Raw genomic sequence first — 20,091 nt, 5'->3', positions numbered from 1 at the left:
TGTTTATTAATGAGGAGCATGATCTGTGTTGTTTTCGAGAATTAATATTAGTTCACATTTGTAAAATGCAGGCATATCTTTCGACAAAAGGTCTCTTTTCAACCCCAGTTGCTGATGTATGATTTTTGACAGTTGATTGTGCCTTAATAAATAAGCATTATCTGCCAGTGCGCTACACCCACCCATGATGTGTTCTACTGATTCTCCAGTATTGCTGCATTTTCTACACTTATCAATGGTGTTGATTTTCAATATATGTTTTTCGTAATTGTATTGCAAACATAAAGCCTTCAATTTCTGGATAAAGCTAACCCATACGAAGCCACTGTAGTGATGATGTTTTGTCGATGAATGTGTCTTCGAGTGTCAGAGGGTATTTACGATGAAGTGCATTTTCCTTCCAAGTTTGCATTTCCTGATGCAAGATTGATGCTATATCAGTGTTATTGGCATAAGTTGAGTGTTGTGAAGTTTTTTTTCAGCATTTCTTATTTCTTATTTCTTACTGGATGATATGGTTTATGGAACCTAATAATATCGTACTAATTTTAGAGACCTGATTTCTGCAAATTTTGCTTATATTTAGAAGCTCCTGTCACCTTCTTTTCTATAGATATAAAGTCGTGATGTTGATGAGTTGGGGTGTAAACGTCTGAATTTTGTTATTATTATTGACTTTTGTAATTTACAAGTTTCTAAACTACTGCTATGAAACAGGCCTCTGGAGTGAACTTTTAATTCGTCTCTCGTAGATTGCGCGTCAGCTTCGACGCCGACCACTTACCCCAGTAAAATCGATGCCCCAACATCCAAACCGACCCTTCCAGTTATTCGACGTCCGCTTTACGTCCGATCCGGTCGTTTTTCTGTTCGACATCGATGGATCGCGACGAAAATATCCGACTACCAGAAACGGTGCTAGGCTCAGCATGCAACCGAAACTGCTGAAGGTCGTTAACTCTTAAACTTTTCTGGGTTTCTCCTTCGGTCCGTTCTCCGAAAATATTGGTGAGTGTTTTTCACGGCGAACTTTTATTCATAACGTATCGATTGTTTTCGATACAAGATAAATATTTATGTGTTTCAAATGGGGTGACGTACGAGCGCACGTAATGAAATGTTAATAGCATCACGGCAATAGGCTCAAAACCTGAAACAAGGAAATGCTTTCAAAACTTTTCCGGTTGTCTGAGGATAATTTTTTATTTTGGCAAATGAGATTGCCTAATGCTGACATAATCACCAAACAATCTTTTACCAGGTACTTAAATTTATTTGCAGTAGAAAAAGTATTCCAAAATTTGCGAATTCAATAATTTTCAAAAGTTCAATCCCACAACACCCGTCAAAATGTGGGTTTGCAACATGATCTGTGGAGATACTTTTCCAAAATGTCACAGTATGTTCAAATAAATAGCTCTAAATCCGAATTCGTTACAGTAGCCTGGAATACTACAGGGATCCCATCTGGGCCCTTTTTGTTCTCAATATTTCTCAGTGACGTGGGATCGATGTTTCCATTATTATCCATTCTTACTCTACGTTGATCGGATATATTCGCACTGTTAAGTCAACAGACTGTTCTTGAATACTATCTAAAATCAGGCAATGGGAACCATCGGCTTTGGTCTTACCAGATTATAGTGAAGCTTTCGATGCCCTCAATCACCTTGTGCTGTGTGGCAACTTAAAATATTAAGGGTTTAAAACTAATACAATTCAACTAGTTCCTAAATATCTGGATCACAGAAAGGGGTAGTTTCGATTGACAATACTAGATGGAATGACGACAGACAAAGTTAACAGGAGGACCCTCAGAGCTCGTTATTGGGGCCACCTTTCTTTATTATATACTGCAGATATGTCGAGTTGCTTTGGTGAGTTCAATAATAGCTATGTTGCAGTGGAAGTGGAAAGGACACTAAATAAGAGTCTTTATATGCTCTAATTATGAAGAATTCAAACTAATATCCTCTGGGTCAGCTAAGCATTGAGCAGCTCAAATCGTAAATATATTTACAAATGATATTAAAAAAGATTTTTATATCATTTATAAATATATTTACTACTTGAGCTGCTCAATGTTTAGCTGATATCTAAGAAGATGTTGAACAATATAAATACTTGGATATAATATTCGATAAAAAAAACTTAGACTTCGTAAACAGGTTTCCAAAGCAATTTTTAAACTGAAGAACTTTAGGTTAAAAGAAGCACTGGTTCTGTGTCATCTAAGTTAGTGTAATTTTGTGATGTATGTCCTCCTATTTGATTTATTTACAACCTTAAGAGGTCTACTTTAACCTGAATGTCCCTCTTATTTACTGAAAAAAAAATTGCTTATAGCAAAATATGAAGTACCCTGGATTAAGAGGACTATGATTTTTAAAATTTCATTTTTAAAAACATCTTTTAGGAAGAAATACTTAGGGAATTTTCCTTATGTCACTATCTTATTATGTTCTCTGGTTTATTTTATGCTCGATTAAGACGTACATATACGCATATATTTTTGTAATATAAAATTGGTATATCAAATTAAGTTGTATATCTGTTTTACAAGTTCAGTTGAGTTAACAGCTAAGCTAATCTTCTCCTAGCTTAAAATAAAGACGCGTTAATTTGTTAATGTATGTTAATTAATATGTTAGTATAAGACCTCATAATATTAATTGTCGAACTCTGCTTACATTCCCATATCGATACGTGTAAGTTTTGCGATTCCTTTCAACTGCTCTGTCTAATCTTGTTGGTTAAAATATTGAAATCCTCTGTTTGAGTTTGTTTTAACATTTTGTACACAGTAAAAAATAAATAAATAAATAAAAACCTATAAATGTAACAGACTTATGGAAATCAGTTTCCTCAATATCCACATTACAGCAGCTTCATGCTTAAAGGCATTTTAAAATATGATTTCCTTTATTTGTTGAATTTTACTTTACATACTTTACTTTACTTATAAATGCCATAAGCAAATCAACTCACTTGAGGAACTTCATCTAACACCGGCATACATTCTGAACTATAACTACTATTTTCATGAAGGAGCAATGCCATCTGAATCCTATTCCTCATAAAAATAAATAATATTTTAAGTGGAATATTTGTGTATTCACATATTTATAAGTTTAAGAACCTGCTGGAATTTCGATTGCTTAATATATTGATATCGATTTCTGTATGATAATAATATATATAATATATAATACAATGTTTGTACAGGAAATTGTAAAATAAAATAAAATAAAATGACGCATAATCCAAGATTACAAACAGTGATCTATAGACAAGGAAAGACTATAAAGTACTCTTCTACTAAGTACAGACATTTAATCACTATATCTTCCCTTAACATTTTTTTAAATGCACATAAATTATCACACATTTTTATTTCTTTCGTTATGAGGTTAAAAAATCGAACACCAATTATACTCGGGATTCTATAAAGGCTATTATATTTTGCATAAGTAACCCTAAAGTCGTCTTTAGTCTCAGTGAAAATTATTGTTCAACAAAAAACCTGATTTAATTTGAAACACATAAACACACATTTAAAATACATATAGACTATACAATGTTAACATATTAAATTTTTTTAAATAAGTTTTACAAGAATTAGTTTTGTAAATTATATCGTACCTTATTCTACTCTCAACACGAACGTAATAAACACTTAGTATTTGTGATTCTTTTAAGATGTCCTTCAGGTCATGTAATAAATAGATGTTGGCCGTAACCCTGATACCAAAGAAGAGCAAGGAGTTTTAAAATTCTACCGATCGCAAATTTTCAGTATTTATGTGATGGAATCTTATAAAATATGTTTCTAGTCGATTAACCAAAAGTTCACCTCACTCAAAACTCGTTCCATTAGTCTTCCAGACATGAATCACACCTACTTGTCACAGATATCGTAAAGTCATCAGCAAATTTCTCAAATCTTTGTCTCTAAGTCGTCCGAGCCGCGTAAACTCACTAAACCTGCAAGAGGAAAAGTACTGGTCCTAATACAGAGCCCTGAGGGACGGCCGTTGTTACCATGGATGACTTCGACTTTATTTTAGTGTATATTGTTTCCTATAAGATAAAAAGAGCTCCAAATTACAATGTAAGCCGCTTGTGCCATTGCAAGACATTTATCATAACATTATGTCGTGATCTACATAATAGAATGAGGCCACAGAATACCTACAGGACACGATCTCTATAGAATAACAATACCCTCAAAGAATAAAGTAACTGCTTCTATGGAGGATCTCCCACTTCGAAAACCGAACTGGTTATCGAATAGTACTTTATTGTTTTCTAGATGCAATAAAAGTCGTTGCAAATATGCGTAATAAAACAAGTTCGAGAAAATCGTGCTGACTATAACTGCTCCGTAATTATTAACATTTGTTTTACTATCTTCTTAGGTATTGGATAAATCTTTCCAATTTCGTGGCTTGAAGGAAATTTTCCTTCACAAAAGAATAAATTTACTAGATGGGTAAATAGCTTTATTGGGGATATCATCACATCCAGCAGAAAATTTATATTCAAGCTTTTTAATAAGTGAACTGTATAGCTCCTCTTCAAGAATAGACGTTAAAAAGTTAGTATAACATTTCGGCGTTCTGGAAATTCGCGTTATTTTTTGGTTAGTTTTTACGCTCAAGATTAGGAAAAGATATGTTAGAATTTGATTAAAATATTCAAACGTACAATCAAAGGTATACACTATACGTATTAAGTCAATTTTCAAGAAATGTTGCTTGTTCAAAAGACGTTATGGCCTCATCCGAGAAAGATCGTCAGAACGTAACCATATTATTTTGAATTGCATTTATATTGTGGACGGAACTTATTAAACATAAAATCGATCTGTGGTCTGATATTGTATTGTCAATAACAATTATACAGACACTAGTTGCTGGAAATCTAGTTGGCCAGTGAACTCTACTTGCTAAACCAAAGTAGGAATAATAATACATAATATAACTTAACTATTCGGTTTATATAATAAATTCAGCACATTCAGTAATTGAATATAAAGAAAGTTTGATTTACCACTAGGAGAATGATAAATTAAAAGCAATACCAAGGTTTCTTTCTTTTTTATTGCTTCTTTTCTTAGATATGACTTACCACAAACTTCCAAACTCTTTGTCTGCCGAAAACCGGCCCAAAGCAGGGCTAAAGCTTTCTTGGACCATATTGCAAATTCACCCCAATTATATCTAGCTACCAAGTCGACCCTTCAAAAACAAACTGATTTAATTTTTCTTTTTCTACAAAATTATTTATGTCAATATTAATATTACTGACCTTGTTGAGTGTTAAATACTGAGCGTTTTGAGCAAATTGTGCCCTACTGAGTTTGTACCGGTTTCTGGCGAAGGTAAAAAAAATGTTAACATAAGCCCCTTGGGGCCATTGCCATGGACACATTATTTTTTGTAAAACCAGTTCGATATACTTTTTTAATTTTTCAAAGAAACTTCCACAGGCTACTGTAATGCTTTTTACAAAACTTCTGGATTCCTCCTGCGTCGGTTTTTGTTGACTCGAACTACCTAACGTTTCGCCCATCATCCTGTTGGCTTCTTCAGAGCTTGACTGAAACTGGCTCGTATTTTATTTTCTCTATCAGACTCCGTGAAAAAATCTGTTGCCCCTCACGACTCTAAAATTCCTCGTTTCTACGGACTTCCAAAGATTCACAAACCAGGATTACCCCTTCGACCTATTGTCAGCACCATTGGTTCTCCAACATATTCTCTTATTATTCTCTTATTAAAACCCCTTACAGGGAAAACTGACAGTTTCGTACTTAAATCCTTTCATTTCATTGAACAATTAAAAAGCATTACATTAGAAAAACAAGATATTCTAGTTAGTTTCGACGTAGAATCTCTCTCTACCAAAGTTCCTATTCCTGAAACTCTCGACATCATTTCAGATATATTAAAATCCGAGAATCTGGAACCAAACCTTCTCACCTTAAATGAAAAATGCTTATCGGGAACATATTTTTCTTATAACGGTCAAATTTTTGAGCAAACGTCGAGAACAGCTATGGGTTCTCCACTATCATCAGTCATCGCGAATATAAATATGGAAGCCTTTGAGAAGAAAGCTCTCGATAGCTTTCATTTAAAACCAAAATTATGGAAACGCTACGTCGATGATACATTTGTTATTTGGTCTCATAGTCAAGAAACCCTAGTAGATTTTCTTAGACATTTAAACTCGATTCACCCTAATATACGTTTTACCATTGAGTTGGAAGCTAATAATAACCTGGCATTCTTAGATATTCTTATCAATAGAAAATCAGACCTAACATTGGGTCATTGTGTTTACAGAAAACCTACGCACACAGACCGATAACTTAATGCATGGTCACATCACCATCCAGCCCAAAAATCATCGGTTATCAACTCTCTTGTTAACAGGGCCGTAAAACTATCTCAGCCCGAGTCACTGAAAAAAGAATTAAAACACCTTACCTCTGCTCTTCTCTCTTATAATTTCCACATTAAATATATTAAACGTTCCATCAAAAAATACACTTCACCACAACCTTACAATTGCAATGAGGCCGAAAGCAATCCAACACTTGCCACTGTGGTCCTTCCTTACATTCAAAGCATCACTGACCATATATCAAAAGTTCTAATGAAGTATAACGTCAAAACCAGATTTACCACTTTTCCAAAAATCTCTCAACATCTGCGGTCCGTCAAAGACAAAATTCCATTTGAGACGCCAGGAGTATACAGCATTCCATGCACATGCAGCAAAGAATAAATTGGAGAGACCGGACGAAAAATATCAACTATCCTCAAAGAACACGAAAGAGCCTTACGCATAAGACAGATAAACTCATCAGCTGTTGCCGAACACACTCATGAAGCCGGGCACAAAATTTTATTTGATAAAATTAAAATTCTTGCATGTAATCAGTTCTTCTACCAACGAAAAATCCGAGACGGTGTTTATACCCCACACAATCTTCTTGATGAAATGAGGTATGTAATATTACGGAAGAGTAGCTAGAAAATCAATATAGACTTTTGGGATTTGCAATGCAAAAATTGTCATTCAGAAAACACGTAATTGTTGGAACGATGTCTATTATCGGCAGTCGTGTCGTTAATGTGGGTGTCGTGACCAGTCAAGTTAAGCTTGTAGAAATTACTGTTTGCGTGGATAAATCACAATTCAACATCTCTATAATAACAGCGTTGTTGATAGAAAAATTGCGAAAACCTGGGAAAGGTTGAGTGGTACGGCTTTTCGATTAAACAAAATCATAGCTTCGATTTGATATCGCCTATTCATGTTTTTTTTTTCTAAAAAACGAACGGAAGGAAATAAAATAATATACACATGCTTAACACGCAAACATACACAGAACCTTAGAATAACTTCTGTGTAAACTACAAAACATCAAAATTTCTATATAGATGAGAATATAGTAGAACATGATTGTGACTATGCTAAAGAATGATGGCAACGACAATTTTGTATTTGTTTTTTTTTTCCTGCAAACATTTCTAGATACAACGATGAGGATACATCCGCTGTAGACTAAGGTTTCTAAATGGAAAAATTTATGGGATCACTCGTTCTCACTTAACAACTTTCACATTTCACATTGTTTGCGTGCGTACCCGCCGTGATCTTGTCAAGAATGTTTTTCAATTTAAATCCCCGTAGGACCTTGAATGTTTCATTGCTATATATAACACGCTACCCACCCGTATATCCTTTACATCGTAAATAAATAAATAACGTTACCTAGTCGAACAAAAAATCAATTCTACTTTCGTCTGCTGACGTCTCGACAGTGGATCGTGGAGAGTAAAGTAGCCCCTTAAAATTACTAATGTATCAACATGAAATACCTTATTCTTCAATTGCAAAGTGATATAAAAATTATAAGGGGAAGTCTCAAACGAATGTAGAAGTGGCCAGACCGGACATCGAGGATATTATCGTGAAAATCAATGATCGCAATAAACGGAAGCGAAGCGTTATTCTCTATGCTGTCCCGGAAGCAGATGAACCGCAGTCAACAGACGCACGTGAGCAGAGTGATATACAGGTAGTCAAGTCTATTCTGGATTGTATTGATCCAGAAATCCAACAAGCAGAATCGACCAGACCGATACGTTTAGGACGTGCTGGGTCAGGCAACCCGCGCCTTGTAAAACTAACCCTGTCGGACGAGGGTTCTGTACACAGTATGATCCGGAAGGTTAAGAAACTAAAAAACAACCACATCTATCAGAGGGTAGTCCTGGCTTATGATAAGGGGTGTTTTTTTTTTATGTATAGAACTTTAAGTTGCAATAAAACAACGAAGGATTATTCGATTGACATGAATTTTATTTATACGAAAGATAATCTTGTGGCATTACATTCTAAATATGATTTCTGGCATATGACCGCCACGGCTGGCGCGGATGTAGTCCAATCTGGACGTCCAATTTTCGATGACTTTTTCCAACATTTGTGGTCGTATATCGGCAATAACACGGCGAATGTTGTCTTTCAAATGGTCAAGCGTTTGTGGCTTATCCGCATAGACCAATCACTTTACATAGCCCAACAGAACGTAGTCAAGCGGTGTTAAATCACAAGATCTTGGAGGCCAATTCACAGGTCCAAAACGTGAAATTAGGCGCTCACCAAACGTGTTTTTCAACAAATCAATTGTTGCACGAGATGTGCGACATGTTGCGCCGTATTGTTGAAACCACATCTCCTGGACATAATGGTTATTCAATTCAGGAATGAAAGAGTTAGTAATCACAGCTCTATACCGATCACTATTGACTGTAACGTTCTGGCCATCATCGTTTTTGAAGAAGTACGGACCAATGATTCCACCAGCACATAAAGAGCACCAAACACTCAGTTTTTCTGGATGTAACGGTGTTTCGACATGCACTTGAGGATTAGCTTCGCTCCAGATGCGGCAGTTTTATTTGTTGACGTAGTCATTCAACCAGAAGTGCGCTTCATCGCTGAACAAAATTTGCTTATGAAAATCGGGAACAACAGCAATCTCGTTTTGGGCCCATTCGACGAATCTACGCCTTAATTGATGATCGTTTGGCTTCAATTCTTGCACGAGTTGGATTTTGTAAGCACGTAAACCAAGATCCTTTCGCAAAATCTTCCATAAAGTGGATGGACCCAGATCCAATTCCTGTGCTCGATCGCGGATGGACTCATTCAGGTCTTCCTCAATTAGCAGCAATAGCTTCTTCTGTACGCACCGTGCGGCGTCTCTGGGGATGCGAGTTATCAATAAGAGTAAACGTGGTTAATCGAATTAACTGCTCTGATGGACGATTTTGTTGACGATAAAATGGACGTAGTGCGCGATACGTATTCCGCACAGAACCATTATTTTCGAAATAAAATTGTACTATTGGCAAGCGTTGTTCAGGCGTGAATCTATTCATGGCGAATTGCCAAACCAAACTGAGAATAAATCACTTGACTGCTGTTAAATCAGTCGCCATCTTGAACAGTAATTTCAACTTAAAGTTCTATACATCGAAAAAAACGCCCATTAGAACCAAACGCCAGATGGAACAGAGACTTAAGCAGGAGTTAATCCAACTCAGACCGACAATAGCGGGAAAAGCTAAAGAATTATTTCAAAGGACATCCGAAAATTTCGGAGGTAAACTAAATCTGCTCAACAGGAAATCTGAATCATCTATATATTATCAAAATATGGACGGTCTTAATACGAAAGTGGATTAATTTTTTAGTTTGGTACGTCAGTGTGAATATCATATTGTGGCTATATCAGAATCATGGTTAACGCAATCGGTGAACTCTAATGAACTAGTTCCATCAGTATACAATCTTTTCAGAAAGAATCGCAGTCTACATCTTGTTAAGGAAACACGTGGAAGTGGAGTGGCTCTTTTGGTGACAAGTGATATAAAAACAGAAATTGTTAAAACAGCGTACTTCGATAAAAATTTTCCAAATATTGATCTATTAATTTGTAAATGCACTCTGCAACATAATTCAATCATTTTATCGCTCTTGTATATACCTCCTTCAGTAGCCGTAGATTGTTTTGTGGCATTTATGGAAACACTTCAGCATTTCGAAATTCAACACAACCAGAATGTTGTAGTTTTGAGTGACTTCAACTGCCCAGATTATGTTCACCAAAGCAACAACTACCGTAAAACGTTTACTATCAATTGTATGCTAGATTTATTAAATATGAAACAATGCAATTGTATATTTAATAGCAGAGAACAGGCTTCTTGATTTAGTATTATCTGATATTGACTGACTCTTGTTGAAGAAAGTCAAGACCATGACGTATTGACTATCTGTGTTAATCAACTGACAATAAGGGAGCCACAGTTTGGAACTGGGGCAATGCAAAAATATTATAATTTCACGATGTCGACGAAGAATTGCAGAGCTTTAATGAAAAATTATATGACCTTTCTGATCGAAATGTACAGTCTGTCCATAGATATAAGAAAGTGACCAATTGCTTTTGAGTAGGATTATCCAAGGGTGGTCATTAACATACAATGCAACAAGATTATTACCTTCTTCTTCTTAAGGTGCCATATCCATTTCACTGGATGTTGGCGACAATTCTGGCTAATTCTTCGCGATCCTTTGCGGCTCTAAAAAGTGTGTGGGCATCAAGACCGGTCCAGTCCCTAATGTTTTTGAGCCATGAATTATACTTTCTACCGATGCCTCGCTTTCCTTCTATTTTTCCCTCCATGATGAGCTTAAGGAATTGGTACTTTGTATTTCTGAAGATGTGGCCCAGGTAAGCTGCTTTCCTTCGTTTAACCAGTTGCAACAACTCTCTCTCCATCCCCATGCGCCTCAGGACCTCGTCGTTGGTAGTGTGATCTGTCCATGCGATTTTGAGCATTCTCCTAAATACCCACATCTCGAATGCTTCCACTCGATTCATAGTGCCAGCCTTAAGGGTCCAGACCTCGACGCCATAAAGTAACACCGAGTACACGTAGCACTTTATGAAGCGGTAGCGTAGTCTCAAACTAAGACTCTGGTTGGTCAGTATGGGTTTCATTTTTATAAACGTCGCCCTAGCTTGTTCGATTCTACCACGAATTTCCATATCTGGGTCTAGGTCCTCGGTTATCCAGCTACCAAGATACTTAAATTTAGAGACCCGCTGTATCCGTTTTCCTCCAGTCGAGACGTCCAAACGCACATCTGGTGTTCTGCTTATGACCATGACCTTAGTTTTTTCAACGTTAATCTTTAGGCCCGAGCGTTCTCCCGTCGCAGATATTCTATCGACAAGGCGTTGTAGTGCTTCTTGACTTTCAGCAATAATTACGGTATCATCTGCGTAGCGGAGGTTGTTGACTGGGAGACCATTGATCTTTATGCCATCATCCGTCTCAAAAAGTGCTCGGTCAAATACGGAATCGGAGTATAAGTTAAAAAGAAGAGGAGACAAGACGCATCCTTGCCTTACGCCTCTCTCTATCGGGAAACTTTGCGTGGTTTCATTTCCCACCCTTACAGAGGCTGTCTGCTTCCAGTACAGGTTCTTTATAAAAGAAAGATCGCCCTTATCCACTCTTTTCTCCTGCAGTAGACTCATTAGTTCTGTGTGGTTGACACAGTCAAATGCTTTTTGATAATCTATGAAGCACAGAAAGACGTCTTTTCGTTGATCTCGGCATTTTTGGAGTAAGATGTTCAAGCTGAAGAGTGCTTCTCGTGTGCCGAATCCCTGCCTGAATCCGAATTGGGTGGGCCCGATTTCTTTTTCACATTTGCCATAAATTCTTCTATGGGAACTGGTCGCATCGATTAGGGTTAGGCTTTTTTGGTATAGGCACAAAGACTGATTGTAGCCAGTCTTGTGGTATTTGGCCTGTACTGTATATTGAGTTAAACAGTTGCACTAGGATCTCAATATTCCCGTCATCCAACAGCTTCACCGATTCCATATAGATATCGTCCGGTCCCGCTGCTTTTCCCTGCTTTCCTTGTTTTATAACTTTTAGGACTTCGGATTTTAAAATTTCGGGGGAATTATCTCCCGTCGCGGTGTCTATAAAAGCTCTTTGGTTATTACCCCGGAAGAGTAGTTCGGTATAGTCCTTCCAGTGATTTAGCAGTTTTTCCGTGCCGGTGATGATGTTGTTATTATCGTCGAGGATGTTGTTTGTCTTACAGGGTCTTGAACAGCGCGTGGTATTCTTGAGAAGTTTATGCATGTTAAAGTGATCATGTTTTCTCTCTAATTCTTCCATTTCTTCGCACCTTTCTTGCAGCCATTGTTCTTTGGCCTTGCGTATCTCTTTTTTAACTCGTCTGTCAAGCTCCCTGTATCTGATTTGATCTTTATTCTTATATGAACGGCGTTCAGACATCAGCCCAAGGATCTCGTAGGTCATCCATTCCCTTCTCTTGTTGATAGGTGGTCCCACTATATCATTTGTGGTGGTGGTTATCGCGTCCTTCAGTCGATTCCAGACAACTTCCACATCCGCTGGTTGTTGAGGCGAGTTTCTTACTAAGCTGACTGCTCTGTTTATCCTCTGGTGTACCTCCGTCCTTATCTCGGGCCTCTTAATGTTGTTTATGTCTATCTTCTTCTTATGTGGCCGTCTTATTTTCTTTAATTTAATATTGAGCGTTCCCACCACTGGGTTATGGTCTGAGCCGATGTCGGTACCAGGGTAGGTTCTCACTCCGTGCAATCCGTTTCTGTATCTCTGGCTGATTAGTAGAAAATCTATTTGGTTTCTCACTATATTGTCCGGTGAGTGTTGTGGTGATTGCCAGGTATATAGCCTTCTTAACGGGAGTTAAGGAATTACCTAAAGTTTCGGAATTTAAATTGACGTAAAATTGTGGTCCCTAATAGAAAATAATTTTATACCTACCTGTGTTTAATATTCTTTGGTTTGGTATACTACTTAGTTTAAGTTTACTAGTAATCATTCTTATTTCGTGCGTAATACAGCGTGTGCTGAATCGTGTGCGAATTATGCAAAATATGTGCGAGTCTAGTGTATCTTAGGAGATGCTCCCGCCCAAATCTAGAAAACACTATTCTATTGAGACTAAGGAAGTTATAAACAATGTTTATTTAACTCTCATTGAACGTGGTGCCAGCAAGCACGCATCTTTAGAAGCAACGGCCACATTGACGAAAATTCCAACATCAACTGAATGGAAAATTGTGAATAATCCCATTTCAGCGAGGAAAAAAAGAAACGATGTTGACATTTTCTCGAGTGTAGATGAAAGTGATCAAGATATATTACGGGGTAAAATTTACCAATTATACGAGGAACAAAGCGTGCCTACATTAGATACCTTAATTAGGAGGCTTGAAAAAGATGAAGCCGGTGTTAAACGTGGCAGAACTACCTTATGGAAGTGTATTCAACACATGGGTTTTAGATGAAAAAAAATTGATAAAAAGCAAGTTTTAATGGAATCTTTTAGAATTCGGAAATGGCGATTGGAATATCTAGAAAAATATTAGGATTTGCAGAGAACAACAAAGGCCAATTATTTACTTGGATGAAACCAGGTTCGACACTTATGATACCCCGCAAAAGGGTTGGTTGACTCAATAAGTATAAAACAAACGCGCCATCAAAAAGAGGTAAAAGACTAACTATTTTGCATGCTGGCTGTAAAGATCGTTGGATTCCAAATGGATTTTCTCTGTTTGCGAAAAATATTAAATCTTCTTACCATGAAGACACCACCGCTGATTTATTTGAAAGTTGGTTCAAAAACAAACTAGTTCCAAACATTCCTCCTAATAGCGTAATTGTAATGGACAATGCATTTATCACAGTAGACAGTTGACTAAGACCCCTTTCTCATGTGACACAAAAGCAACAATCCAAAAATACATGTATAATAACGACATTTATTTTCACGAAGATTATACAAAAAGCAATTAATTTAGGTTCTACAAAGCTTGAACCTACAAAAGGAAAACATCTGTGATAATTATACAAAAAATCTAGGGCATACAGTTTTAAGGCTTCCACCTTACCACTGTATATTTAATCCCATTGAACATGCCTGGCACCAACTGAAATCTGAAATTCGTCGTAATAATATTTTTCCCCGTGTTAACTCCAATGTCTTCAAACTTATAGAAACCGAAGTTTTTAACATCCCTCCACAAAGTAGGTCAAATTCTGTTAAACATATTGGAAAACTAGAACCACGGTATATCCATTTTGCAAATAATATAGAACAAATAATAATCAGAACAGGCGATGATAGCGATAGTGATACTGATATAATAGGTGAATAACTTTAAGTAATTTAAGTAGGTAATAAAAATCATTTGTAATTTTATTTTAAATTTAAACATAAATACATACATAAATAAATAAATATTGTTTAGTATCTTTCCTAACAAAACCCCAAATAATTAAATTCTAAGCAAAGTACGGACCTGTTCGGCCATATTTCATTCTTACAGCTTGCCGGGGTCTTTCCTTAATTCGTATCAGTTAGTCACTTTCTCATATCTATGAACAGACTTTACCTCTGTTTAAAAATTACACTCATTAATATCCTGCTTGGTACACATCCCAGTTAAAAAAGATATAAAACAAAAAGCAAAAATACACAAAAAATACAAGAAAATTGGTGTTAGGACCAGTTAATCGATTTTCAAAGGCTAAGATGTAAAATTAAATCTCAGATCAAGACTGCTTATGGCGTTTACTTTGGCGCAGTGCAACAAGGTGTTTCTAATGATCCTCGTACATTTTGGTCATATGTACACCAAAAAAATAAATCCACCCGAATCCCCGGTAACAAGGTTTTCGACGGCAATGTCCCTTTCTATTGTGGAAGCGTTTGCTACCTTTTTTGAGAGTGTATCAATCCCTTCTGGTACTGAGAGCACTCTTTGTAATGTAGTAGATTTCACTCAAGCTCTATAAATTTCTATCCAATTACTGAGCATGAAATAATGAAGGCCGCAAAGAAATTAAAAAAATTAAATGACATCAGGACGCAGGACATGGAATTCCTTTTTTTTAGTAAAAGATTGTAATGGATGTTTTTTTTTCGATGTATAGATCTTTAAGTTGGCAGCATTACTGTTCAAGATGGCGACCGATTTAACAGCTGTCAAGTGATTTATTTTCAGTTTGGTTTGGCAATTTATCATAAATAGACTCAAGCCTGAACAACGCTTGCAAATAGTGCAATTTTATTTCGAAAATAATGGTTCTGTGCGGAATACGTATCGCGCACTACGTTCATTTTATCGTTGACAAAATCGTCCATCAAAGCAGTTAATTCGATTAAGCATGGAACGGTTTCGCACCACGTTTACTCTTATTAATAACTCGCATCCCCAGAGATGCAGTACAGAAAAAGCTATTGCTGCTGTAGAGCGTAGCATTTGAATTGAAGCCAAACGATCATCAAGTAAGGCGTAGATTCGTTGAATGGGCCCAAAATGAGATTGCCGTTGTTCCCGATTTTCATAAGCGAATTTTGTTTAGCGATGAAGCGCACTTCTGGTTAAATGGCTAACGTCAACAAACAAAACTTCCGCATTTGGAGCGAAGCTAATCCTCAAGTGTATGTCGAAACACATCCAGAAAAACTGACTGTTTGGTGCGCTTTATGGGCTGGTGGAATCATTGGACCGTACTTCTTCAAAAACGATGATGGCCAGAACGTTACAATCAATAGTGATCGGTATAGAGCTATGATTACTAACTCTTTCATTACTGAATTGAATAACCATGATGTCCAGGAGATGTGGTTTCAACAAGACGGCGCAACATGTCACACAGCTCGTGCCACAATCGATTTATTGAAAGACACGTTTGGTGACCGCCTAATTTCACGTTTTGGACCTGTGAATTGGCCTCCAAGATCTTGTGATTTAACACCGCTAGACTACTTTCTGTGGGGCTATGTAAAGTCATTGGTCTATGCGGATAAGCCACAAACGCTTGACCATTTGAAAGACAACACTCTCCGTGTTACTGCCGATATACGGCCACAAATGTTGGAACAAGTCATCGAAAATTGGACATCCAGATTGGACTACATCCGCGCCAGCCGTGGCGGTCATATGCCAGAAATCATATTTAAAATGTAATGCCACAAGATTATCTTTCGGATAAATAAAATTCATGTCAATCGAATAATCCATCGTTGTTTTATTGCAACTTAAAGTTCTATAGTTAGTGCCTTTTCGAAGCCTTTACTTAAAATATTTAACCTTGCGCTCTCCTGCAAAATTTATCCGCGATGTTGGAAGGAATCCAGGGTCTGTCCAATTTTTAAAAGTGGTGAAAGAAACTTGAGGTCGTTCTGTATGACCGTATTTTTAACTCTGTCAGAAGCATTATCTCTCCAAGTCAGCACGGATTTTATAACTCCCGCTCTCCAGTTACTAATTTGGTACGGTTTACGGAGTATGCAGCAAGGGTGCTTGACAGCCAAGGACAAGTAGATGGTAAATATACCGATTTTAGTAAAGCATTCGACAAAATAAGTCATGCCGGTTTGCTTCAAAAACTTTGCCGATGTTGCGGTGATGTTTCTCAGAAAGTGACAGGACACATCTAATAGATATTTCACATCAGGAGTGCCACAGGGTTCTAACTTAGGACCTTTACTCTTTCTAATTTTTGCGGAGGACTTAAATGCTTAATGCTGTTATTTGCGAATGACTTAAAAATTTATACTTCCATTTGCAGTATTGCTGATTGTGTTACGTTGCAGAGATGAGTAGAGATCAGTGGATATACTCTTTGACTGGTGTATCTCAAATGAATTGAGTCTTAACGTAGATAAATGTAAAGTTCTAAGCTTCACTCGTAAGGAAGAAACTATCGATTTTCAATATAGAATCTCAAATATTATTATCCGACGTGTTACAGATACTAAAGATTTGGGCGTGTATTACGATCAAAGACTTACATTCGTGAACCACATGACGAGCATTGTATCGGAGGCTAACCGTAATTACGGTTTTATAGTACGCAACTGCAATTCTTTTTCCGACATTGCTGCTTTGAAGGCCCTGTATTTTAGCTATGTTCGATCTAAACTTGAATACGCCTAGGTTGTGTGAATCTGATTTACTCTTGTCATAGTTGGGCAGTCGATGGTGTACAGAAAAAGTTTTTGAAGTATCTGTTGTTCAAAACAGAAGGCGCGTATCCACCGAGAGGCATAAACTATGAATTTAACTTGGAAAAATTTAATATGAATAGCTTGGAATATAGGCGGAACTGTGTGTCAGTTATCTTTGTTTATAAATTGCTACACAACATTATAGATAGTCCGAATCTACTAGAGTATTTAGATATTCGTGTACCACCGCTCAATTCGCACACCAAAGGCACCTTTCACTGTGTTCCGGCAAGAACAAACCTATTAAAAAATTCGCATATAAATATAGCATGTTCCAATTGTAATTCTGTTTCGCACGTGTGTGACATATTTAACAGTGGACTGAGGGAATTGAGAAATATATGTTTGATGTCTAGTCGCCGCTAGCCGGAATCAAGATCTATGGTTATTCTAATTTCTTTGGAGCTCACTTTGTCAACTTTCTCGAACAACTCACCAGAATAGGTTAAGTTACGTTATATTACATACTGTTTCTTTTTTTTTTTGTTACTATACATTGCTCTGTAAGTGGATTGTTTTCTGTTGAGCAATAAAGCTATTATTATTATTATTATTATTGCCTAAGGTAGGGAGAAAAGATGATCCTAAGGTTTGAATCAGGCGTTTCCAAATCTGCGATCTAATTACAAATTGTACCAGGCTCGAATGCTTTAAATCTTAAATTATATTTCCTACTCCAGATCCAGTTGCTCAAATAAATAAGAGCGATTTTGAGAAGTAGGTATAATTCCTAAGCAATAGTGCAAAATTCATTGTCAATATCATTAACGCAGAGAGGATCGATTTTAAAAGCAATGCACTGAGCACGACTAAAGGGCTCCGTAAGTTTGGTATTAATCCGCAAATTCTTCCTGTAATCCGTTCCACAAACTCCACGTGTTTGCCTCTCGCAACGACTTTGTTTTTCAAATATTCGGCAGATCTTCGAGTTGTTTGACGAAAGAGTTATTACATGCTTACGATTCTGATGTTCTTGCGACATAGTTTCCATGTTAAGGCTCGATGCTAGCTGCCGTTTCATTCCCTTTATACATGATGTTTGGAACTTTCATGGAAAGTTTTTACTGGATGAAAGGATTATTTTAAACGTACGTCATATTTAAGAAATGACAGCTTCTTCGCGCATGTAAAAGTGTTTTGTACTTTACGTTTTCTGATATAGGTTGTAGGCTTCGATGCACTTTATCAGAATAGTACAAATTTGGCGCCAAATTATAATACTGAAAAATTAATTATTAAGCATGACCCAGGCAATGCTTATCGAACAATACGCTGGTTCAGAATTTGTATTTAAGAGTATATTATGCAACAGGTGCGGTAAGTTTCACTTGAGTCACGAGTTTATTTGGCACGAGCGGAGCGAGTGCTTAATAAACGAGCGAGATAAAGAGCTGCATACTATACTTTTTCTTCGACCGTCACGAAAAAATCACAATTTAACAAATTAAAAATAATAACAGATTATCGGATTACTAAATTTAGCACCATTCAAACAAAATATTTACTAGTTGCGATTAAACCTATTCGTTTTTCGTTCCGATCGATTCTGCTATTGTTGTCTCTTTTTAACTGTGTACGTTACACACAGAGAGATGTATTATTGGATATGTCATACAAATAACGGAATAAACAAAATTTTAAAAATTATGTTGTTTATTTAACTTTTAAAATTGATCATGAAGTAGTTAATTTAATGAAAAAGGTTGTAATAATAAAGGATAGAGCTTTTAAAAGAATTAAATTGTTAAGATCGTATAAGCAAGAAGAAGCAGGTCCCAACCTTCAATTTGTTTTTGTTTGTACTGGAGACATGAATATTTGAAAATGGTACAATTCGTCTTGGCAAGATATTAAAATAAAAAACTGTAAAAGCCACTAAAGTTCGTGCGAGCGGTATGTAAAATTTCTGTTGGAAACTTAAATTATAAATATCACTTTACTTACCTACTAGTCCACTAGATTTTAATTGCAGCTCATAGAACGTAGAATTTAAATTGTCTGATATATTGCATAACATTTTTATATTTATTAGTTCTTGAGTACATTTTTGCAAAACAATACGAATATATTCACCGACATGACCGTCAGAATTGACAAATATCAAAATTCAAAACGTGGGACCCGTGCGGTAAAATCCCTGAAATGTCCGAAGTGGCTCGAATCTGTGGGAAACGCAACTGACGTGATAAAGTGACGCTTCCTGCACGCTATATCGGTGTGTAATTAGGTATTTTACAGACGGGAGTAGAAAAACATTATTTAAAACTTTACTGACAACATATTAAAATGTTAAGACCAGATTTACCACTTTACCAAAAAATCTCTCAACATCTTGATCCATCACGAGGAAAAATATCAATCAGGCTAAAAGAACATGAAACAGCATTAAGATTACAACAAATAGACTCATCAGCAGTTATCATACATAATCATGAATCATGAATCCCGACATCGAACAAACTAAGATTCTTGCATATATTATTTTACTAAAGAAAAATATGAGAATCGATAGCAATTTTTAACTAACCAAACAATCTTAACCGCTACTCACCAAACAGTATACAAGTAGGTACGGAGTAGAATACAAAAAAAATATTTAGATTTGTAAATATTATGGTAAAGCAAGACATGGAATGTGAAACGAGTATTTGAGGACAACTGCATTCTCATAGGCAGTTTTAATTAAACAATTGATGCACATTTAATTTACTTGGGTTTCAAATTGATTTCGTTTCCTGATCACATTCCACCATTTCAATTCGATGTTCCACTTCTTTATTTCAATCCCATATACGAAGCACGCCTTCCGTACCAGCATTTTTGGAAGAAAAAAGGCTCCAGTGATTTTCTATCAATATACGTTCTACCACGTTACACTGAATAACCCAATCTGCAACAATT

At 36.4% G+C, this 20,091-nt stretch overlaps 1 protein-coding gene and 1 long non-coding RNA gene across 11 annotated transcripts in view; one reads left to right on the top strand and one right to left on the bottom strand.

Annotated features, from left to right (window-relative positions):
• Positions 1–822: 822 nt before the first annotated feature.
• The window catches only part of LOC132702143 (solute carrier family 35 member F3), a 53,115-nt gene continuing 33,846 nt past the window's right edge, over positions 823–20,091 (top strand). For 9 of the 10 annotated variants that reach the window (XR_009618855.1, XM_060670595.1, XM_060670594.1 and 6 more), the window contains exon 1: positions 823–1,008. The gene's annotated coding sequence lies outside the window, so the exon portion shown is untranslated. The remainder of the gene's footprint in view (positions 1,009–20,091) is intronic. The other variant, XM_060670598.1, reaches the window with a different exon arrangement.
• LOC132702144 (uncharacterized) lies at positions 1,013–7,122 on the bottom strand. Its single transcript, XR_009618856.1, has 3 exons — positions 5,311–7,122; positions 5,131–5,240; positions 1,013–1,150 (listed from the first exon to the last, which is right to left on the bottom strand). It is a non-coding gene; the product is annotated as an uncharacterized LOC132702144 (long non-coding RNA).

Source organism: Cylas formicarius, unplaced genomic scaffold (assembly GCF_029955315.1).
Source record: "Cylas formicarius isolate icCylForm1 unplaced genomic scaffold, icCylForm1.1 PGA_scaffold_5__7_contigs__length_24384050, whole genome shotgun sequence".
NCBI classification, from domain to species: domain Eukaryota; kingdom Metazoa; phylum Arthropoda; class Insecta; order Coleoptera; family Brentidae; genus Cylas; species Cylas formicarius.
Note: the sequence above shows the minus strand (reverse complement) of the source record. Positions and strands in the feature narration are given on the sequence as shown.